Source organism: Podarcis cretensis, assembly GCF_951804945.1.
Source record: "Podarcis cretensis genome assembly, chromosome: 9".
NCBI classification, from domain to species: Eukaryota; Metazoa; Chordata; class Lepidosauria; order Squamata; family Lacertidae; genus Podarcis; species Podarcis cretensis.
In genome coordinates, this window is record NC_137178.1 from 8,231,975 (window position 1) to 8,253,274 (window position 21,300).

A 21,300-nucleotide genomic window follows, 5' to 3' on the forward strand; every position below is an offset into this window, starting at 1 on the left:
GTCACTCCTACGTCTTGCAATCTGAGTTTGTACCTTCTGTGTTTTCTGTTCTGAGACTTTCTGAGCTCTTCTCGACCTTGGGGAAGGTGCTGGAGGAATGTTGTGCAAAGACTATGAACCTGTTAACCCTCTCTATTCCAATGTTTCTTCTCCTAGCTGTTTCCCACCCAGTATTTCCCAGCTTCTGCCTTCTGAACTATGCCCCTCTGCAAGCCACTGTTCCAAATCTATACTGTCCGCCTGCTCCTGGGAAGATTCAGGATCAGAATCAGGATGAGTGGGTGGCTCCCATTATTCTTCCTCAGTGCAGCCCTCCTGTGCACGGTGCCTGATATCCCATATGGAAGGGGGGGACCCTTCATTTGTAATAAGGGCAAAACCTGCACCTTATCTCATCTCTATAAAAAAAAATTTCCCAGCTCCAATGTATTGCAACGAATGGCATACACATAGCCTACAATCCCATGAAGGTCTCCCCCCACCCGTTGTGCAACATAGAAACACATATAGACACATACCTTTCATCACAGAATTGGCTATATTGATTGTAAATCAGTATTTGCTGTGGGAATACTGGATGGAGGGGACATTGCTCTGCATTAACCAAGAACTGCATTAGAGACAAAGGCGCAGGGAATCATTCCTTGGTTGCATGAGATACACACAGGAAAGCAGGGGGAGATCTCAAGGGTATGCTTCTTAAATTTATTGTAAATCAAGCCATTCCCATCCTGAATTTACAGCAAAGATTCAGGGCCAGCTGTAGACCAATTAAACTCAAAAGTTCACAGGTGTTTAGACGACTGATTATAACATAAAAGAATGCACCTGTTTACTACTGTTCAAGACCCTCCTTCCCTACCAGCGTGCTTTTAATTCAACACATTAAAAACTTTCACCAAAACAACCAGTTTGCAGGTTGAGACTAAATTTTGAAGCACAATTTAATTGAGATTTCTTTTTTTTTTAAAAAAGGTAAAGAGCAGACCATAAAGTTATATGCATGCACACCAACAGAGGTTGCTATCCTGATTGCACTGAGAATCATGGGAAAGGTGCTTGCTCAGCTTTGTATGTTGAGGGTCCCAGGTTCAATTCTTAGTGTCTTAGAATCATAGAATTGTAGAGCTGGGACTCCAAGGGTCATCTAGTCCAACTTCATGAAATTTTGGAATCCCAGCTAAAGAATCACTGAAAGATGGCCATCCAACCTTAATATGAAAACCTCCAAGCGAGGACAGTCCAACACCTTCCGAGGCAGTCCATTCCACTCTTAACATCAGAAAGTTCCTTCCAATATTTAGTTGGAATCTCCTTTCTTAAACAATAGGAAGTAAGTGCACAGAAACTGCCCTGCCCCCAGAATGTGGACAGTTGCTTCTATGTGTAGCAGACACCAGGACTGTGCACCAGAGACTGACACCCAAATCACAACGTGAATCGGTGCCATTTTGGGTGATTTCTACTGGCAACGGGGCAGGGTATCTGTCAGGAGTCCAGGTTCCCAGCTTGATAACACAGTAAGCATAAGTAATGAAAAAGGAGGATTTATTGCAAAAACTCGATAGATTTGGACAACTTGAACAATGCCTCCAGCATCATTACTCAAGATGACTCTTCTGAAGAGTCTTTCTGGCATCTGCAGAAGATATTGAACTTACGACCTTTACGTCTCTTGTTTTGCTTCCTATCTAGCAGCCCTCCCATTCACCGACTCTTAGGACTTAGTGGATCAGCTGCAACCTCTTCCCGTTCTGAGAGGCTGTCTCTGAGTCTGTCTGCTTCCTGCAAGCTTTGGCTGTCTTCTTGCCTGCTCTCAGCTACTGCCTTATCAGCCTGCATGTCAAGGTCAGGAAGAGCTGAAGTCTGCAGCTGCCAGCTCTCCCCTGCCTGACTAACTTCTAAGCTTCTCTGTTTCTGGCTGCTTTCTGTAGTTAGCTGCAAACCTTCACTTGGAGCTGGCTCATTCCTGACACCATCTCTGGATCATTTTTTTTTTTGGGGGGGGGGGAGACGCCTTGTCCTCAGTCACCTGGGAGCAACAGGGTGACAGCAAGGTGAATTCAGGGAGCACCACTAGGATGGTTTCATCTGATGAGCATTATGGGGGAAAGGCAATCTTCTAGAAATCCTAGGATTGAGTTGGATGCTTATAAACATGTATTAGGATATGCTGCATCAACTTCACCTTCCTAGGAATTGCTGTAAATCTGATCAGATCTTTTCCTAGTTTCCCATGAAATCCATCAAATGTCTTCTACCCATCAGGAATCTCCAACTTCCTTGTGTTAGAAACTGAGGTATGAAAGCTAGGAGCTAAATGGCCCCTTAAACCTAGGTTATGGGCGCAACAACAGAAGTCTAGGCACACTTTTTTATAACAAGAATAAAAAGCTGCAGTTGAATGAACTGCAACTAAAATACAGTGGTACCTCGGGTTAAGAACTTAATTAATTTTGCAGGTCCGTTCTTAACCCGAAACTGTTCTTAACCTGAGGTACCACTTTAGCTAATGGGGTCTCCTGCTGCTGCCACACCACCACGAGAATTTCTGTTCTCATCCTGAAGTAAAGTTCTTAACCTGAGGTACTATTTCTGGGTTAGCAGAGTCTGTAACCTGAAGCATCTGTAACCCGAGGTACCACTGTGTTATGTTCATTTTTCACATGGTCTAGTCTTTCCGCTGCCCACCCCCTAATATTCTTAAGAGGGCCTCTTCTCCAGTCTTCAGAGAGCAGCTGGAAGTGGGGAGGAAGAAACAGGTCCTCCTTTCCTTCCACTCTGCAGTTTTAATCTGAAATTTTAGGTGTGGTACTGCATCTAGAGCTCAGAAACTGCTCGCGCTAATGAAATTCCCTGTCGCAAAATGCGCCTAAGAGCAATGGGATTTTTGAACAGTGCTTGCGAATCTTACCTGGGGAGAAGTGGTCCAGAAATTCTGGGTATGTTGACCTAAATGAGAACAGCCCAGGCAGACTTGCCTTGCCTCCACCTTTTCATTAACATGTCTACAGTGCTCTGGTTGTTTCCCAACTGTTTCACTCATTAAATCATCTCTTTCCTACTCCTAACCAGATGTTTTTAATGTGCCCCCTGTCTCTTCCTCAAAGCCTCCCTAAGTCACAAGTTGGTACCATGTTTTGCTTAGTAGCCACAGGCAAGACTGGAAGGCATCCCTGAGCTGAACTTGACAAGAGCTAAGTATTTGTCATTCCCTTTTGTTTTGTTTTCTGTACATTTAGAGCATGTTGGACTTTGGCTTCCAGAACTCTAAGCCCAACGTGGTCCATTTATCATTGCACATTCTCAGTGGTCACTGAGGGCAGAAGTTAAAAGAATTCATACCTGTTTTAAAGGCTGGTGTGGGCCTTCTAAGTGACTCAAAGGTTCTGTTTATGCCAAAGAGAATGTTCTCCATGGGTGGTTAATCTGTTTGTCAGCATCCAAGGAGCCTTATTTTGACCACTGCTACAGACAGAATGCTACACCTAGAGATGGTTCCTTGATCTGGATGACCCCAGACTGTTCTTGTGTACTTCTTGACTTTGTGGCTTTCACTCTATGACTGTAAATACTGTATTCAGAAAAACATATTGCGCAGGACCATAGCTCAGTGGTAAATTCTTGCATGAAGAATGTCCTGGGTTCAATCCTAAGCATCTCCAAGTAGGACTGGGAGAGATCCCTTCCTGGAGCTCTGGAGAGATGCTGCCAATCAGTGTACACAATACCGAATTAAATGGGCCAATGATCTGATTTGGTATGAGGCAGCTTCCCATGAAGCTGCCAAGGCCACGATCCCATCAGTAGATAGCATCTAATTCAGCCCTCCAAAGCAAGTAAAAATAAAATAAGACTTGTACAGTCGGCATTTTAAAATAGCAAAAATAGCCTCAGAGGGGAAGTGTGCTCTCATTGCTCCACATCATATGGTTCCAGATTAATGCCTGAACTTTAAAGTTGCACTTGAAAGGATAACACACATGTCTATCCTCTAGTTATAATCTTTCTCCTTTTTGTATATGCATTTTTGCTTCAAGTTTTTCAGCCTTCAAGCTTCTTTTAGCATATCGAAACACAGTGAAAAAGATACCCCTCCCACTGTTAACGTTCAGTATGATCTCAGGGAACAGCAATTTTTGCCCTTACCTGCCCACGTGAATGAAGTCACACATATCAAGTGGGTTTTTTCTCTCTCCATCTTTTCCTTATCTAAAGGTTCTCCAACAGATTCCGGCTATAAAAAGCAAGGAGAAGCTGCCTCATTAACAGCTTTCCTCTCCCTCGCTCTCTCTTTTTTGTTAACAATAGCTTGACGGGAAAGAGTAGTTTTAACACTCAACCCGTTCTTCTTCTGCAAGTAATAACCGCAGACTCCTAATCCCTTGATTGGAGTTCTTACTAGTCTAAAATGAGAAACATTAAATTATTATTTAATTTCAAGGAGGAGCAGCCTGAGAAATAAGAGGGATAATCTTAAGAGAAGGGAGAAAAGACACGATGAAAGATACTTTAATAAGAGAAGGACTTTGAAATAGCTTTTCTAAAGTCTCTATAGCATTTTGGCCTTCTCTTCCAACAAAAGTGCCCTCAGAATACATGGCCTTTTAAGGCCCTTTAACATCAGCAGGTCTCATTCAAGCATCAAGTGAGCCGCTCTAGGCTGCAGCTGCTATGGTCCGGCTGTTCTGATGTCACAGAGAGCCTTGCAAGCCTCAGGCCAGACAGTTAACTGTTGCTTCAGAACATAAAAACATAGAATCATAGAATCATAGAATTGTAGAGTTGGAAGGGACCCCATGGGTCATCTATTCCAACTGCCTGCAATGCAGGAATCTCAGCTAAAGCATCCATGACATGTGGCCATCTAACCTGTGCTTAAAAACCTCCAAAGAAGGAGAGTCCACAACATTCCGAGAGAGACCATTCCACAGTTGAACAGCTCTTACTGTCAGAAAGTTCTTCCTGATGTTTAGTCAGAATTGTGCTGGGCCCAGGGGTTAACCTGAGCACTGCGGTCCAGGTCCGGTTCCAAATCCAAGGATTCCACGAGGAGACAATCCAACAGGGCCAAGGCAGGACACAAGGCAGGAAACCAGGTGAGGTCTGGCACAGGGTCTGAGGCAGGTTCTAGCATACAGCAATGTTGCTCCTGCAACCTGGGGTGGGGTCCAACAGCCTTTTATCTTTGTCGGGGTAACAGCTGGTCCTGATCCCCCGGCGACTCACCTCCCTGTCTTGCCCAAAGGCGAGCACTCCTCCTGCGAGTACTCGGGTCTCTCCTTCTCTCAGACCTCAGTCTCTGCAGCTCGGGAGACGTTGGTGGGTTACTAGACCCAGAGGCCACCTCAGTCTCCCCTGACCCAACCGGTAGTGGAGCAGCTGTAAGTGATTGCCCAGCAGAGGGCAACAAGGTAATCCCCACATCTGGAGCCAGAGCAGGCTCAGGCCCCTGACTCGGCCCAGCTGGTGTTTGTTGCAGGGGAACCTGTGCAGACTGGGGCTCTTCAGAATCAGGCCCCAGACTTGGTTCAGATGCCGCCTGAGGCAAAGGATCCGATGCGGACTGAGACTCCTCTGGTTCCGAGTTCGAGCCCAAGTCCCAGGCCATCACAGGAATCTCCTTTCTTGTAACTTGAAGCCATTGGTTCTGTTTCACCCTCTGGAGCAGGAGAACACAAGCTTGTTCCCTCTTCCATGTGACAGCATAAGAAGAGCCTGCTGGATCAGGTCAGTGTCTCATCTAGTCCAGCATCCTGTTCTCACAGTGGCCAACCAGATGTTTATGTGAAACCCCCAAGTAAGATTTGAGTACGAGAGGACTCTCCCTCTCCTGTTATTTTCAGCAACTGGTATTCAGACACATACGTTAATAGTGTGCATCTGTAGGCTAATAACATTGTACCTTTTGGAGATCTTTCCATCACAAGTGTTTTCAAAGGGACAAGAAGCTTCTCAGATAAAAGTGGGCCACACTAGCCAAAGTTATAAGTTATGTCACACCTCTTCATTCCTCTTCCTTTGGCAATGAGTTCCATTTTAGACTGCCTCCAGAGGAAGGAAGCTTATTCAAGCTGCCAAATGAATAGCCTGGCTGCTCTTCTGCCTGTTAACAGCAGCTTGGTCATCAGGAAAAAGCACAGCTTGGATTTCAACATTGTCACCAGCTAATGCCTGCACACCAAGCGACTAATAAAGTCAGGAGAGCTAGAGCCAGCAAAAAAAGGTTGGCAACCCAGAAAGTGAATTGCTTGAATGGATCTCAGATTATACACTCAGAGGGAATGCTTTTTTTAAACTCCCAAATGAAACACAGGCTTTCAAGGAGAAATGGTTGGAGTTGATAAAAAAAAGAGAGAAGAGGCAACCAAACCCATACAGTGAAGATAAAATCTATGTTGTTGGCAATAGGAACAACACAAACAGAACTGAAATACATTTTCTTCCCTTGAGATCTGTTTCTCTCTCTCTTACCTTGCATTGCATTGCCTGAGTGCTGGAAAAAAAATGTAAACAACTATAGCATTAAACTATTGGGCAACTAACATTTCCTTTGTAACAGTTTGGAAAAATAAATAGCTATAAAACTAAATTAATGTCTGAGACAGAATGAAGCTGTTAAGGGAATAAGTTACATATTTGCAGCTTTGCCACTTTTGATGCAATAGTTAATGAGGAGAGACCAAACTCATGGGAGGGTGTCTATGTGTCTCTTTCTAAGCCCCTCAGCCTCAGATATGCATTATGTGATTTAAAGTTGTGGTTAAAGAAAGAGGTAATAATTGAGAACTGCACTGACGTTAAATAAACGATCTTTGATGGGAACCACTCAGGCAATACACATAAAAAATGCAAGTGGAATGCTGTGAGTGTTTTAATATATACAGTCATACCTCGGGTTATACACACTTCAGGTTGTGTGTTTTCGGGATATGGATGCCCCGAAACCCGGAAGTACCAGAACGGGTTACTTCTGAGTTTTGGCGCTCGCGCATGTGCAGAAACACCAAATTGCAACCCGTGCGTGCACAGACGTGGCGCTGCAGGTTGCGGACGCTGCGGGTTGCGAACGTGCCTCCCGCACGGATCATGTTCGCAACCCGAGCATCCACTGTATTGTTTTAACAAGGAAGCAGAAAACTACTTAATACCCCCACAACATTCTTTTCCCATCAAGATACGAGCCAATCATTGTCCAAGAAAGGTCTGAAGGAAAAGAAGCCTAGAACTGTAGAGCTGGAAGGAATTTCAAGGGTCATCCAGTCCAACCCCTTGCAAAGCATCAATGACAGATGGTCATCCAAAGTTTGTTTAAAAACCTCCAAGAAGGAGAGTCCACAACCTCCTGAGATTAATATGGTGATGGAACACAATGTATTTATGAATGAACACATGAAAAATGGATGCAGACCGGAAACCAGCTAATTTGTCCATCAGTAGATTTTGTTTCAGTGATGACAGATCACTCTCTACATAAGGTGAGCATCATTGTTAGGCTACAAAGGGGGGGGGGGAGCTTCTGTAACCAGTCTGACTAAGCGGGTCCTGTAATTTCCTTTGACTAGTTGTTGTGTCTCGTAGCTGGAATCCATTAAGGACTCTCTCCTTTGTCATACAGGACAGTTCAATCTCAAAAACGTCTGCTTTCCTAATGCAACATCGAAGCCAAATTGAAAACACCAGAAAAGAACATTTGTTAAAGACATAACATTCAGTTCTTCCCTTGGTTGCATTGAACTGACTTCAGATCAATAATGGGAGGGAGGTATATTTGGGGAGGCAATCATGGTCTTCAAAAGCAGGATCAGATCCTTTGTTAGGCTAAACGCATCCCAGAATAATGACAGCCACTGGAGGTAGGCCATAGTCTCTAGATATAGCTAGCTGAACTTGGCTTCCCTGGTTACACTGCACAGAAAAGTGATGATTTCAGAGGTGATGATCTTTTAGGCTCAATGGTAGAACATGCAAAATATCCCCATGTCCAGATATCCCCAGACACTCCAGTTCCAAGGGATGTATGTATGCTTGACACATGGCTTGTGGGAAAGCATCTGTGTGAAATCTAGGAATGGAACTGCTGGTTAGACTATTAAGATCAATCAGTGGTCTGATCCAGTATATTGTGGCTTGCACCCCAGCCTGTGTTAAGTATAATTGTTTTAATTGCACAGTGAAATGGAAAGTGCTTATATGAATGTTGCTAAGGGTTTAACATTGGAAAGTCCCATTGGAGTATACTAAGCTAGAAAGAACTCTCTCCAAGCTTCTAGCTGAGTTGATAATTAACTGTTGATGTTCTCTGCTAGCCTTTTCGTGTGTGTTTAACCTTAGATTATGTGAGTAAGGCATCCACTTGCAAATTCACCATTTTGAAGGGAGTTGACTTTGCCTTTTATTCCCAAGCACAGTGAGAGAAGATGTGATCTCCAGGAGCTGTGTAGCCTTAGGCTAGACGCAGGTTAATGCAGGCTATAGGAGAGATAGAAACTTAATAGGGAAGCAAGATCTGACCATTAAGTTTCCAGGGAGGTTTCCTAAAACCATAGCTTTGGATTCAGCATAGAGCCTCTGTCTGTCTGTCTGTCTGTCTGTCTCCCTGTGTCTCTCTCGTCCATGCATGCACAGACACCCTCACACAAGGTGCAAAGTGAAGTTATTCCCAGAGAGGCAGTCTGGAAATATAAAGTGGGCTTGCAGCATCTAGAAAGATTACTGACCCTGAGGGACATGTGAAATTGGGTCCTCTGTTAGCTGGTTATCACAAGCAAACTCTTCATGGAAAAGTGTTGAGATTCTCTATAATATAGATTTGGGTGGTTGTTGTTTTTTAAGAGAGAGACATGTTCCTGAGCTCTCTAAGAAATGTGGCAGCTGGAAATCAGGCTTTAATAAAACCCCACACTGCAGTAAACAACCATCAGTGAAAGGAAGATAGGAAGGAAAGTTCACCCAGCTCTTGAGGAAGATTATTCTGTAAAGAATACTTGCAGAGAGACAGCCTCATAAATCAGGAGGGCTCAGACAGGGGTTTGCTGCAGCGCACATAACTCAGCTAGATACTCATTAGACACTTCGGGTTTCATTAAGAAAAATACATCAACCCATGCATAAGCTCTCCCACCCCAAATACATTTCCACCCTGCTTCCAAAATACGAAATGTGGTTGGAAAGTCATCATTTCAAACCTGCATTTTCCTGTTTACCAAAGCATCAAGCTATATCATAGAACATGACAAGCTTACAGATGGAGGTACCATGGAGAGTAAGGATTAAGGTGAAAAATCAGGAGTCACTTGAGACCTTCACAGGTTTGACAGATGGAAGGATCTGTCAATTTTTGTTCTCTCAGTTCCTCATTTCCCCCCTATCTTAAATTCAGTTCTTCACATTTTGCAGCCATTTGAATTTTAAAAAAAAGCTTCTTGAAAATATATCAGCATTTTAATGTGAATTTCTCCTCATAAACTTTTCTGTTTGCTGTCTTGACCAGTGAACCTGTTTTTGCAAGCAACTTTCACAAATACAATGCAATTTGGTATGCTATTTTCATGAATACCATCATTTTTATACATTCTTTCCCTTAACACGTGCATTTTTGCAAACATTATTTGATGGGAGAAGTGCATTGCAAAATTTGGAAATGAGCAAATTTAAAAGATAGCATTGTTTTGGTTCACACTTTTTTTTCAGAAATTGCAAGTTTTAATCCCTCCATGCCTTTGATAATTTGGACAGTATTTTATCCATACATCCATACATTTTCTTTAAAAAATGTTTAGAGGTACTCTCATTTTCCTACTCATATTGAAATACTGCCCCTCAATGAGGCCAAACTTAAGATTCACAAAATGTTTAGGAGTCTGTGTCCCCCCAGAAAAAAGTACTGCATACAACCATACAACATACATAATTCTGTTTGTATGCTGCCTGTCCACAGTTCAAACTATGCTCAAGGTGATTTAAAACATGAAAAAAAATACATAACTACAACATAGAAAGTGGTCATAAACAATAAACTGAACATTAAACAATACAAAACCAAACAGAACATTTCCCACATAAATCACAACAAAAAACCAATGGCAACGCCAGCCCAGTCAGGGATTTTTTTTCCAGCCGGAACTCAGTTCTGGCACCTCTCAGATGGGCACCATTGCTATTGTAAGAGAACAAGGGAGCAGGGGTAGAGGAAGGGGTGTGTGTGGGGAGGGGTGGTTCACCCCGGGTGTCACCGCTGAGGGGGGTGACAAAATGCCAGGCGGCACTCACCGCAGCGCCTGCAGTGTGCTCGAGCCACGCATCTCTCCTGGGACAAACGCAGTAGCTTGTATGTTCGCAGACTGCGCTGCCGAAATGGTCCACCCACTGCCTCCCCCCCAGCTGTAGGGCAGCTGAGTGGGAGGAGGCAGGCAGACTCCGGAGGCCCCACGGTGCGCCACTCCCCTATGGGAGGCTCGCCGCACCCCAGGCGCTTGAGCGGCTTCCTCCTCCACTGAGCATAACACTAGGAGTATCTACTCAGAAATAAGCCTCACTGAGTTCAATCCATTCCCCCCCCCCATTTCCCCCGCTGCAAGGGAGGCCTTCATGGTGACTTGCGGCACCTCTTTTCCCTAGAAAAATAGCACTGTGCCCAACAAACAAACTCCCCCAAACAATACTGTGGCCCATAGTCTAATCAGCAGCCTTGGTTTCCGTAACTGGAGTCAGTTAGGGCCCTGTCCTCCCATAATAGCAGTTTGCACACCCCACTAAGAAAGATAATAACACAATGACATTCAAAAGGGTAACAATTGATAGCACATTTGTTCAAAATCCCATTTAAAGCTGTTTAGTCCAATTCATTCAACTACAGCAGATTAACTTGATACAGTGATACCAGTTTTTTTTTTCAAATTCTGAGTGTCATTTAGACTTCCAGTACTTCCCATTTCCACCCCCTTGCCTCTTAGTGCCCCCCCCAAGTAATCCTACCATCCCTTGGCAGATGGTACTGTCCAATTGGCTCTAAAGGATTGTGGAAATGTGAAGGATTGCCAAGTGGCCAAACATCTCTCTCTCAGTACTAATATGCATTCATTAGAGTCCCAATCTCTGGCTATCTTTCCACTCATAATACCTATATAAGGAGCTTCCCTGGGGTTAAGCTAATATGCTTCCTGATTCCTTAATTGCTTTGACACTGAGAATCAAAGATCATGGAGATGGTTATAATAAAAATAATAAACCAATCTCCAACCTATTACGAAAGGTGTGAGCCTCGAATCTTAAGTGTTTTGTTGCTTTGCTGTTCTCCGCTCTCTCTCTTTTTTCTTTCGTTGAGGTACCAGCAGCAGGAATTATCTCTCGATTCAGATGAGCTGAAACTTTGAGTCATAAACTGCATCCGTGTTATCTTTTCAGCTGCCGTTCAAATTGAATAATTTCACACTTCCCTCGTAAACACGTCAGGGGTGAATCTCTGCGCAGAGCTAATCTAAACCAAATGAGGTAATTACTCCGAAAGACAATTCAGTGTTGCAGGGCTGTTTTTAATCTTAAAGAGCTAATATGGAAGTTTATGAAGCTGCAGGTGGAAACAAAGGATTTTTTTTAAAAAGGGACTGAGAAGAACAACAGGACTGGATCAGCCATGATGCTAAATATGCAATAATGCAAACTGTGTAGCAATGCACTATCACAGTATGCAAGAATCACAGCTGTTGTGCTCGAATCCTGCTTGTGCGCTTCGCTTGGGTCATCTGGTTGGCCACTGACAGAAGAGGACACTTGACCAGATCAGCTACTGGCCTGATCCAGCAGGATCTTCTTATGTTCTTCTGAGAAATGCTGCATGTACCTGATCACAGCAGATTATCTTTGTGTGTCTCTCAGCTTTCCTTTAGTAATTCCACTGACCATATTGGTATCCAGTAGGGGAAGATAGGTTCACAGAGATGTGGACCATTGTTATAAAACAGGGGTGGAGTTTCTGTGGTCCTCCAGATGTTAGACAATTCACCATGTGAATTGGAACTTTGAGTTCAACAAGATCAAGAGGGCTACAAGTTCCACATCCCAGTTGTAAAAGATGAATCCATGCAATTTTCCAATTTGATGCTGAGTGGCAGGGAGAGAGGGAATGAGATTTTCCAAATCTTGCAAAAATAAGATTTAGAAAGAGAAGAAACCAGAATGGCAATGCAGATGGTAATAGTAGTTTGGGTTTTCTGCAAACCCATGTATTGTTCTTTTTTAACAGTCTGCACAAACTATTGAGTTTGAGATTGAGACTCTTTGAATTAAATCTGGATATTTAGCCTTTCTGTTGTCCCTAACGTGCATCTAAAAACTGCACTGAGCACGAAGTGCAAATCCCAGTGGCTTCCAGCAAGACTCGATTTTATAGGTTTCTCACACGCAGGCCAGGCACTCAGAAAGACAAGATCTGACTGGCTAAGTTATGGTGAGCAAAGGAAAGCCAACTGACTCCTTGAAGAGGGAGGTCAGGATCACACTACTTTCCATCCATTGCTCTGCTCTCTGCAGGTCTGTCTCCATAGGTGACTGCTTAAGCTCTCTGATTAAGAACTTGGGTTTAGCAGGTGCTCTGCTGTTCCTTGCTAGACACAGCAAGAGTAAGGGCTATTTTCAGCTACAGCTACAACAATAGCAACAGCAGGAGGACAGGCGATAGAGAGATCAGAGAAGTCAAAAAGGGGTGTGTGTGTGTGCAGGGATGTGAGGGGAGAGAACAGAAGACACAAAGAAATGGGGGAAATGGGTTGAACTCAGTGAGGCTTATTTCTGAGTAGTTATTCCTAGTACAGTGGTACCTCGGTTTAAGAACAGTCCGGTTTAAGAATGATTTGGTTTACAAACTCCGCAAAACCGGAAATAGTGTCCCGGTTTGAGAACTTTACCTTGGTCTATGAACAGAATCTGAACGGTGGAAGGGCACCGGCGGCGGGAGGCCTCATTCAGGAAAGCACACCTCTGTTTAAGAACGGTTTTGGTTTAAGAACAGACTCCCGGAACGGATTAAGTGCATAAACCGAGGTACCACTGTATTGTGCTGCAACTGACAAGGCAAGGTAAGTTCATTCACAGAAAATGCAAGATAGATTTACTGTTGCTGTTCTAAAGTTACTTATTTTGGAATAGTGCTGGTGCTAACGAGGTGCAAATTTGTCAATGTAAGTTTTCCCCCAGTCTTAAATTCAGTTCTACACATTTGCACCAGTGTTTTAGTGGGATTTTTTCCTAATATACACATTTTTTTATGCTTAAGATACAGATTTCCCACAAATTGTGCATATGTATATATAAACACAAATTGTGCTATATTTTAGGCTTTTCTGTTCTTGTTTTTGCACCTGTTTGTAAATGCTTTTTGTAACTCACTTTGAGGGTTGTTTTTTTCTGAAACAGTGAATAATTAGCAACAACCAAAACACCACCTACCTCTTTAAACTCCTGGCTTAGCACAGATATCTTATAAGAATGTAAGAGCATAAGAAGTGGTCTGCTGGATCAGGTCAATAGCCCATCTAGTCCAGCATCCTGTTCTCACAGTGGCCAGCCAGAAACCAGGACCTGAACACAACAGCACTCTCCCCTCCTATGGCTTGCAGGAACTGGTATTCAGAAGCTTTACTGCAGAGTATAGCCACCTCTCCAAAGTGAACACAGTTTCACATAGCTGCTACTCCCAAAAGGCAGCACTGGTCACTTGCAAGAATAACAGAGACAAGATGAATATCTAAATTATTTGAAAAGCAATTGTAAACAACAGATTACGCTAGTAGGATTGCAAGAAGTTTTGTAAGGAGGACTGTGCGAAATATTGCAGAGAAGATTATGAAGAGAGTTATTAGTTAAGGACAATTAAAAGTAATAGAGAAATTAAGAAATGCAGATTAAGTCATAAAGATTGAAAAATCTTCAGATGCGGTTGATGGAAGTTCAAAACATTGTATAAGACAAGAAAATATGTTATATGATTGTTGGAAATGATATGTTAAAAATTAATAAATATATATATATGGGGGGGGGGGAATATTGACTTTTTGGTGATGCATTCTACTGCAGAATGGCATTCTTCTAGTTCCTGGTTCTTCCCTCCGTGGTACCCTTCCCCTGAAGGAATCTACATTAATATTTGCCTCCTTGTCTCCCCTTCTGTTTCCCTATGACATTTTTTTTTTTGGGGGGGGTCACTTTACCATTCCTCTGTGCATTGGCTACCTCCCTCAAATTTAATGAGCTCAGTTGGTAGAGCATGAGGCTCTTAATCTCTGGGCTGTGGGTTCGAACCCCACATTGAGCAAAAGATTCCTGCATTGCTGGGTGTTGGAGTAGATAACCCCCACAGTCCCTTCCAGTTCTACAATTTTGTGTTTTAGCAAACAAGTGCTTGAGTTGTTGGCACGCTAGAGAAATGCCCTGGGAAGGAAAAATATATGGGAGTAGTGCAGAGGATACAACCTCCTACTTGGTTGCTTGAATTTCCAGTGCTGATATATAAGCGATGGCAAACGTGGAGATATTTCTCCAGCCTTTCCAGTATGGAGGCAATATTTCTGCTTCTACCATTCTAAGGATCCCAAGGGTCAGGAGGAGACTAACATAAATTGGGGAGGGCAGTTCTCAAGCAAATTCTCCTTGCTCAGTGTTCAAATATTAGGCTCTCCTAATGCAATGTTTTTGAACATTACTAATGATGAGGGATGGCATGAATATATATAATTTCCCTCAGGCAGAATGAACTTTCTGAAAAGATCATGGGGGAGTGGGAGGGGAGAGTCAGAAGTTTCTCAGAAATTTCCAGGGGAGGGTTGCCAATTACTTCACATCACAAGTTGGCCAAATGTCTTCTAAGTTTCCTGTCTTGCTTTCATAATCACTTATTTTTTAAAAAGGATGCTGCTGCTAAAGGATCTTCTCCATAGTCTCCTTCTGATGGCACTTCCTTAGGAACAAGGCCATGTCACATCATATTGTGACACTTCCACGGCTCTCCAGAAAGTGCAGTCAGTGAAACTGCAGGAGGCTCTCTGCACAGCTTTCTCACCAGACCATGCTTCCAGGTAAGATCCAGTAGGAAAAGTGGCAGCTCCTTAAAGAAAACATTGAGATATATCTCCTCTCACCAAGCAAGCAGCAGGAAATTAATCCCTGTTTTCTCTGGAATATATGCATGGCAGTTTGGCCCTCAAATATTATTCATGGATCTGCAAAACAAAGGATGCTTCTGGATGTGCAAGTTGATTAAGAAATAATCCAATCAAGTGTGTGATGTGCAAACATGATCTACATCTGTATTATACTGCTTAAAGAGAAGCTATGCTTTTCAGTAGGGAATACAATACACAATTATGTAGGTAGCAAGATAATTAAGCCAACTGTGGGTAATAACATGCATGCAATGCACACAAAGGATGCTCATCTGCATTGCAAAAATTGCCCACCTGCTCCTGCATGTCTTGATCATACAACCCCAATAGACAAGAAAGGGCAAGTTTCACATGAAGTATGCATGCTGATGAATTTAGGATTATTATTATTTTTGCAAAAACAAAACATCACCATGGTTGTTGTTTTTAATGTGGGCAATAATATTCAATGTGATTGTCTTAAGACTTAAACTATACCTTTCAAGGTCCAACATCAAAAGCAAAAGGTGTTGTTGTTGTTGTTGTTGTTGTTGTTGTTGTTGTTGTTAATACTTCACCCATCTGGCTGGGTTGCCCCAGCCACTCTGGGTGGCTTTCGACAAATTAAAACATCAAACACTGGTATGCATTTGCATTATTTTTCTTCAAATTTGGTCAAAATGGCATTTCAGCTCTAATCCTGGTTGTCTGAATGTGGCTAACAGTGGGCGACTTCCCCTCTGCCTAGGACAATCTGAACGTGGTTTGCAGGAGCTGGGAACGTAGGTGAGGAGAGAGTAAATAAGTGAGCAATGAGAAAAGAGATTCATTCATTTGTGCTTTGGATTAGAGATATGCACTTCTTTAAGATGCAGCCAGGGCTGGCATAAAGGCTTGGCATGTTTGGGCATCTGCTGAAGGCTCACAATACAGCAGATGACCCACTAACAAGAGACCGCTGGACCTGCTTCTCCTCTTCATCATGGTAACTTGCTTGTTCACTCACCTCTTGCCACAGTGAAGATGAGGAAGAGAAGTCATTACTTGTTTGACCTTAGCCTCTCTCCTAGGGGAAAGAGGGTGTATGTCCTGAGGATAGTCCCAGGGACTGAACAAAGAGATCTGGAGGGCCAGATTTTCCCCATTCCTGATTTATATCCAGGCCAGGTGAAGAGAGGCCAATTCACTTCCTTAGGGTGGAAACAGAAGGGACATTCTGAAGATGCCCTCTATGCATTTATCCAGTGTTTGGAGGGAGAAGTGGAACAGCTGTTCCACATCTGTGTGGCTAACTGTATGAAAGGGGAAGCTTGTGCTTGTAAGCCAGGAGTGCAGAGTCTCCCCTTTTCAGACACTCTGCTTTAGAGATGCCAGGAATGGAGATGAGAGACAGAGTCCCAGTCCACTGTTTGCACATTGATAGGTACATGGGAGTTCTCTAATGAACAACCCTATGCTGGGACTCAGAAGGACAGCACCACCCACTCCACCCTCAATTCTGTAGTCTCAAGAAACTTGCCACCCGAACAAGAAGTCCCAGATTTGAGTTCCACCTCGATCCTGAAATGCAGTGGTGCGTGTGAACCCAGTCTTTTGAGTAGGACTAGAAGAAGGGATGAATTCCTCATAAAATAACAATACATGAACCATGGAGGACCTATGATATCCATCACCGGTTCTTTAAACCTATGCAGAATGGCAAACAAAAATGTGGAAATGCAGCCCAGGTCTTTCCTGTTGCCCTGGTGGGTTTTTTTTAAAGCGTAGCCTTCTCTTGCTCTGCATTTATAGTTGTAGTACCTGCACACACACACACACACACACACACAGCCCACTCTATGAGTATCCATCTTTTTATAGCAATAGACTCTCCAGGTTGTAAATATTGCACTAGTATATGTTTTATTTTACATACCTGGATTCCTCTTCCCTGCCTACTTTATGCTTCTTCCTTCCGCTAGTAAATCCACAGAAGCCAATCGCTTGATGCAGGCTGTAAAATACATTTGTTTTCCATACAGTTCAGGAAAGCTACCTCAGGAACACCACGTGAAAAAATGCATTATATAATATTGTGCTTTATCAACAAATAGTGCATTACTGGTTGTATTCGCTGAGAGATAGATTGCAACTTTGCAACGATGGGCCCTTGAAAAGATTTAAGGGGCCTAAGGGAGGCACCTATCCTGAAGAGCTCTGTTTCCTCTTCTCCCGAGGAGAAGGGTAGGATCAGGGTAGGATCTTCTCAAAGGAAGCCCAAGGCATTTTGGTACCTAAAGAAGACAATCACAATAATGCCACCTCCACCAGAGGTGCTGACTTGGGACCCAAACTATGGGTGCCCAGCAGGGTGCTCACAATGAGATGTCATGATGCCATGCCACATTGCGCATGTGAATCGCTGCCCTCTGGCATGGTGGCACCCAGAGCATCCTGCAGATGGCACCAGTGCTGTCCCCTAGTTGGTTGACAATGGAAGAGGGTGCCTTCTGAGGTGAAGTCAAACTGTTGGAGAGTAAGAGCACCTGCTGTGGCTGTAGAGACCGAAACAGGAGTGACATGTTTTGTTGCAGCTGAGGCATATGAAGGCATCTGGTTGTGCTGATGCAAATGCACCATGGTATTTCTTCTTTTCCCCCATGGTGGTGGCAATAATAATAATAATAATAATAGAAAATAAATGGAAATAATTGGCATTTCCCTGTCCTCTAAAGTTCTCCAGATTCTGCTGATTGAGATGTACCTGCCTAGTGCTAGGGCTGGCCTGTTCCTATATTCACCAGAAATGAACAAAGCACACCTGAAATGATCAAAGTTCTTGTTGCCCAGAAGCTTGGGGAACCAATGACCTCCAATGAAGATCCATAAAGTTGGCTTTGATGGCACAAATGGCTTGGGCTCAACACTTTTGGTGGACAAAGGAAATAGGCTCCAGCATGGAGGTTTGTACGTGTGTGTGTGTGTCCATGTATTCCTTGAGGTTGATTCACATTCACTTTGCATCCTTGGCATTTCCATGAGGGAAGCAAACTCTACCGAAGAGCATGAATTTTGGATGATGCCGTGTCCATCAAAGCTTTGCAGAACCGCCATAACATGAAAGTTTAAATTGGCCAGGGACTTTGAAAATGTGTTTAACAAACCTTGCTGAATGTTTTGGCATGCCTGGCCTGATTCTTGAAATTGTAACAGTCCATAGAATCAGGCAGGTCTCATTATTTCTGGGCAACTCATCTAATGCAAAGCATGAACCAGAAGGTGTATCTGAACCGCTTAAGTCACAGAACAAGACTTCCCCATGCTTAGCAACGGAAACACACGGAACCAAATGATGCCCTCCACCCCAAAGCCTGCAGCCGACGTGTTGGAAGATGGTGGTGCAGAAAGCAATAATGGAACAGTATAACCCCAAGGGAAAGCTTCACATAGATGTAAAGCCATAGCCAACTTTGGAATAGTTATTCTTTGCTGTTACTTTCTGAGTAGACTTATAGCCATGTGAGACTTTTGTGTGTCCTGAATCTGAGGGTGGCTTCAGAAGATAACAGGAAATGTTTGATGACATACAAGTTGTGGGAACTTTGGATTGTATCCCTTGTTAGTCTCGTTGAAGTTAATGGGCATGACTAACTTCTTCTTTTTGTTGTTTAGTCATTTAGTCATGTCCGTCTCTTCGTGACCGCATGGACCAGAGCACGCCAGGCACTCCTGTTTTCATGACTAACTTACGTCTGTTAATTTCTATGTATCTCCTTGAGTATAACATAGCTGGGTATGACCCATAGTCCGTCCTCTAAGGCCATTTGTGGGCATTTGTGTCCAATTAACCATTTGTGGTTGTTTTCCATCTGCCTCTTCACCAATTATCCAAATGCCACATTTCTTTCTGTGCTATGTTTTATGGTCAGTGTTTGTAATCTTTGATGTTTTATTGAGGTTGGGGACAGGCCCATCCCAGAATGCAGGCCAAACTAATGAGTTGAGATAGCAGTATTCACTGCTTAGAGATCTTTGAAACATTAAGCAGTATATGCATGCTTTTTTAAACATAACTAAATGCATAAAGCCTGCCAACCTAACAGTTTGAAAGCACGTCAAACTGCAAGTAGATAAATAGGTACTGCTCTGACGGGAAGGTAAACGGCATTTCCGTGGGCTGCTCTGGTTTGCCAGAAGCGGCTTAGTCATGCTGGCCACATGACCCGGAAGCTCCCTTGGCCAATAAAGCGAGATGAGCGCTGCAACCCTAGAGTCGGTCACAACTGGATCTAATGGTCAGGGGTCCCTTTACCTTAAATGCATTTAAGAGATGGGTACAGGATCTGCCATTTTCTGGAGATTTCTAGGTCTGCTTTGAGAGTAACAAGTGAGATGGCAAGGCATATCCTAGGCCAAATTTGCCAAACTGGTGCCATCTGGATGTTGTTGGAAGCAACATCTGGAAGATACCAAGTTGGCAAATACTGGCCTAGGATTTTTCTGAGTAATACTATGGTTAGATCCCCTAACCAGAAGCTTTGGGGTATGCGGAAAGGTGATTCATTTCAAACCCACACATCACAACAATGTAAGCAGGCAATTGACTCAGCAAATTCTAACCAGCAGTGTATTTCAGGATTCTTCTTTATGCAAGGTGACAATTTTATTTTTTCTGCCTTCCAAGCTTATAAAGTAAGGTCCTTGACCCAAGTTAGTTATAGCATTTCCATTTGGAACTTACATAGAATCACAGCTATTTACCTGGAAGTAGGTCAGTTGACTGTAAAGCTTGGACTGATGCACTCAAGTGGTGCCTATGCTTACATTTCTTAGCTGATCCTGATACCCATCTCTTCTTATTGCTCTCAGACTCTTTTGTTAGTCATTGGGTGAGAGAGATGGAGAGAAGACATTATTTTGGTTAGGCTTTTCTCCTGACGTTTCGGGCAATTATAATTAAAAAAACAATGCCCAACTTCTTATTGTTCAAAGACTAGTAGAACTAGATCTACAGGATCTGAAAAATACTGCCAATAAATATTGACCTCTGTTGCTCTATACTATAATAACCCTGCAAATTATGGAATCACCACAGCTCTGTGTCTGTATACATTTACAAGTATAGGAGAGCATTTACTCTTGCTTGATTCAATGTGCTGCCATCAGCATTGCTAGATGGATGAGTTAATAAGACTCTGGTTAATGAATAGATGTGGAGCAGTAGAATTTGTTGAACATGTTCCCCTACATTGTAGTGAATGTAGAAGGAGGTTGATTCTCTATCTACTGACAGCTTTTCCAGGAAGATCTCCTGCAAGATTGGTACTGATTTGCTTAAGGGACGCATCCTCTTGTGTCATGAATAGGGTTGCTGGGGGGTTTTCTGACCTCGATGCAGGTATTAAAAAATCTTGGAGGCTTATTGAGAGAAGAAAAAAATGTATAATTATTTGTGTTTGCTTTTAAGTGTAGTGTCTCTTACCTTTGTATGGAATTTTATTGGTCTGTAATAAATCATTTGCCCTGCTAAGGATACCCAGCCGCCCACCAAATACTTGAAAAAGAGGTGGGTGGAAATTTGGGCTCAGATCTAAAACAGACATGGACATTTCTTTTCTGTGTTTTTTCTCTCCATAGTGACACCCTGTTAATTAACCCAATCTAATCCCTTGATTTGGTTTACCTATCATTCTTGAGTCCATGCCCTAATTTAAAATGGAGGTTAAATTATTCCCTTTGACAATTCACCCTTTGGCCATCACCCTTTTTGATGGTCAAGGCTGCATTGCGCTACCTTTGCCTGCATTACTTTTTAATTGGCCCTTTTTTTTTTACTTATTCATCACCACTATTAATTTTACAATACTTTCTGGCTCTTAAATAATTTCTGGGTTTTATCCTTCTGTCCAGAGTATAAAAAAAAAACATTTTAGCCTGAGGCAATGAAACTTAAAAAAAAAAAAAAATCCAAAACATTCAATCCATTTGTAAAGCCTTCACTGTCTAACCTAAAGTTTAAAAAGAACACCCAACCTCATTTGATTGGAAAAGAGTGGATAATGAAGGGTCCCCTGCCCTGTATTTCTTTTGCCCCCTCATGTAGGGCTAAAACTTGAAGTCAACCAATGAAATTGACTGGAAATAGGTTCAGAGCTGGCAGAAAGAAGTAATCCTTCGCACAACG

At 42.9% G+C, this 21,300-nt stretch overlaps 1 long non-coding RNA gene across 1 annotated transcript; it reads right to left on the reverse strand.

Annotated features, from left to right (window-relative positions):
• Positions 1–3,241: 3,241 nt before the first annotated feature.
• On the reverse strand, positions 3,242–17,456 carry LOC307224459. Its single transcript, XR_013842545.1, has 3 exons — positions 17,053–17,456; positions 15,636–15,911; positions 3,242–4,406 (listed from the first exon to the last, which is right to left on the reverse strand). It is a non-coding gene; the product is annotated as an uncharacterized lncRNA (long non-coding RNA).
• Positions 17,457–21,300: the final 3,844 nt, after the last annotated feature.